Below are 3517 nucleotides of genomic sequence, written 5' to 3'. Positions count from 1 at the left end.
TTTAGAACAATAGCTAAGGCTTACTTATAGCCTAAATAATATTTGTGAATTGGGGACTCATATCTCTGATGACACTGTCAAGTTGAAATTGAAATTCAAAATTTGGATCCCATGGAGTTGAGACTACAGCCCTCAGAAGGAAAAGGGTATTTGTAAGAACACTATATCATGGAAATTCTAGAGGTGAGGAAAGATTGGCATTTAAATTAATCATCACTTATAGGTATACTTTTTTTAATTATTGCAATAAGAACACTTAACATGAGGTCTACCATCTTAAAAAAATAATACAGTATTGTTAACTATAGGTACACTGTTGTACACTGTATCTCTAAAACTTATTTGGCTTACATAATTGGAATCTAGTTCTCATTGATTTACAATTTCAAACAACAGAATGAATAGGCAAGCGATAGAATGAGAGGACATATGTACAAACCATATGTCAGATAAGCAGTTCATTTCCAAAATAAATAAGAAAGTCCAAAAACTTAATAAGAAAAGCAATAATAACCTGATTAAAAATTGGGCTAAAAACTTGAATAGTTATTTCTGCAAATAAACTATTTTAATGGTATAATGCTGTTGATGAGATAAAGCAGATAGGAAAGAAACACAGTTCTCCCCCCACCCCTGTCTCCAAACATTATAAAAGTGGAAACTAAGAGAGACTCAGGTGACAAATATAAATATGGTTTATCAACATTTGGGCATAGCATCAAATTGTAGAGTATGCAAGGATGAGTTTCATGTGTTTGGAGTTGAGAAATAATAGTGTAATTTTTGGAAAGGTTCAGCTAACCAAAAAGGTCAGCAATTTCAGAAATCAGTGGGAAAAATGCACAACAAAATAGTTATTAGAAAAAAGAGCAGAAATATGAGTGAAAATTTGCTTCTGTGAAAATAACATATATGAATATGTATTTTACCACTATAAACATATCTGTTTTTTAAATTATAAAATACATACTTCTCTTTTATCCACCCCACAAGTGGAGAGTTCTTTCATATCCATTTATTTAAAAAGGCTTTTTTTTTCTTTTTCTACTCTCCAACAGAAGTTCTGTCTCCCAAACAATGCATTTATAAGCATATATTTTGCATAGTATTTTTCATATACTTCTTTTCTAGTGGCTGCAAATAACTAGAAATAACAACTCAGGAGATTTCTTTCAAATATGAAATTTAACATAGATATCAAGATCTCCCTGCAGTTCTTTCTTTTCCCCTTCTCTAACAAACTCAGAGAGTTAAGGAATTGGCCAGGTCTGGCGATAAGTAACCGACATAGCTCTTCCAACACATGGTCACAAATCTTCCCACAGAGTCCAGGGCTTGATTTTTCAAAAATGCTGAGGGAGTGTTTTCAAAATGATTCAGGCTTGATTTAGGATTATGGCTATCATACAAATGCAAACTTTGATGACTTGTAAAACATCATCAGCGAAAGATGGGCAATTCCCAAACTCCAAAAATGACTTTGAGCTTTCAATCACTGACAGAGCAGAAGACCTGCCTGCCATTGAGGAGCCAAGAGCCCCTCAGAATGTCCTTAGGTTAAAAAGTGTATTTACCACAAAGGCAGTCTCTGATGATTCATGAAACGCATTCTGAAATTGTCTACAATGGAATTTGCAGTCTGCTGTGCTTGAGGGGCTGCATTGCTGTGCTCTTGGATGTCACACAAAAACTGCAATCCTCCTTCAAAATGTGTTTGGCAGTATTTGCTGGGGTTTTTACTCCAGGCATAATATATAGTCCACAGTGCCCAGAGATGAACCTCTGGTTAAGAGAAGTTGCCAAGGAGTAGGAACAATGCCTTGAAGGATCTGTGGGTCACCGATGCTCTCATCTTACAACTTGAACTTCTCCAATTAAAGATGGCCACATACAGATCTTGGAGGACAGCACTCTTCTGAAAGTCATGGGCTATCCTGGGTTATTTGTCAGGTGTCAGATGGGTTATGATGCCTCTAGCAAAGCAACTGGTTTCCATTTCTCTGCTACAGAGCAAGATACTGATAAACTTCACCACATCTTTCATTACTAGCTTGGAAGAGAGTTCTGTGACTTCACATACATCGTTCTCCAAGAGTTGGAAGAAAATTGTTAATCCCTGATTTTCTTTTTTTTTCAGTCATAATTTATTTGCTTATTTTGTGTGTGTGTGCCTTTTAACTTATTTATTTTTATTATTCAAGTACAGTTGTCCCCATTTTCCCTCCACCACTTTCCCCTGCCCTACACATTCCCACCTCCCACCCTCAATCCTACCCGCCTTTGGCTTTGTCTGTGGGTCAGTTATACATGTTCCTTGATGACCCTTAGCTGGAGAACATTATGCTACGTGAAAGAAACCAGGCAGTGAAAAACAAATATCATATGATCTCACCTGTAAGTGGAACCTAATCAACAAGACAAACAAGCAAGTAAAATATAACCAGAGACATGGAAATAAAGAACAAACTGGCAGTAACCAGAGGGGTTGGGGAGTGGGGGTAATGGAGGAAAGAAGGGGAAGGGTTGTCAACACCTGATTTTCAATAAAGAGCCTTCGGACAGCTGGAGACTCATCTGTAAGATTCCAAAGTTGCTTTCACAGTAAACAAGAGGGAGAATCTAACTTCTCAGTAGCCTTTTGTGTTACTGTCACAAGAAGGTCCTTAACTGCCATAAATAGCTCTTCTTTAAGTTGTGCACTTTATTCAGGTGAGAGCTGCAAGGCTAGAATACAGGTGATGCTCACTGCCATTGTTTGCATCTTGGGATTTTCATGCTTGTAGAGCCATCTCATAAATTTGGTAGCATGAAACCTGTCACATGGAACATCCAAAAGAACCTGGAATTGGTTAAGGATAGAAAACACCTCTTTGTAACAAGCCTGGAGAGAGCTTCCTTCATAAAACATGACCTCTTCTGTACCAGCTCTGTGCTTCTAAAATCTGAATTGTACTGGCTCCTCCCGCAGTTCAGACTCATTCCCTCCAAACTCCGATGTTGGGGGAGCAGCTTGAAAGGCATCAGAGATGTGCAAGGGGAGGAACTAAATTGTCTGGTGTCAGGGTAAGAGCTAAGGAGGGGAACCACTTTCTCCCAGACAGAAGGCTACAGTAATTATTCAATTATTTTAAAAAATGTAAATTCAGTTATTATGGTCCAAAAAGTTTAGCAATTCCATTAAATGAAATTCAAACAATTCCAGTCTACCAATGCTTATATTATATTACATATTTAGCTTGTTAAAATTTAATATAAAAAGTTTGTTTTAAAATGTTATATTCTATGGTTTTGAATTTTTAACAATGTGTTTAAATATTTGTTTTAAGTATTCGAGTTTTATTCTTTGTTTGCACATCTGGTAGACAAATCTTCATTCTCTCTACATCTTATTCAAAAGTATTTAAAAAGTGATATGTAAGATTTTTAAAAAATTATACAGAATAAAAAACATAGATATAGTATCCATAATTCTCAAGATGTTCAGTCCCACACTACACTACAATTAGGTGTTTTTATT

At 36.2% G+C, this 3517-nt stretch overlaps 1 pseudogene; it reads right to left on the bottom strand.

The window, feature by feature from the left end:
- Window positions 1-1570: 1570 nt before the first annotated feature.
- LOC123824569 lies at window positions 1571-2979 on the bottom strand (annotated as a pseudogene).
- Window positions 2980-3517: the final 538 nt, after the last annotated feature.

Source organism: Phyllostomus hastatus, unplaced genomic scaffold (assembly GCF_019186645.2).
Source record: "Phyllostomus hastatus isolate PE091 unplaced genomic scaffold, TTU_PhHast_1.1 phas_contig_58, whole genome shotgun sequence".
In the NCBI taxonomy this organism is placed as follows: domain Eukaryota; kingdom Metazoa; phylum Chordata; class Mammalia; order Chiroptera; family Phyllostomidae; genus Phyllostomus; species Phyllostomus hastatus.
Note: the sequence above shows the minus strand (reverse complement) of the source record. Positions and strands in the feature narration are given on the sequence as shown.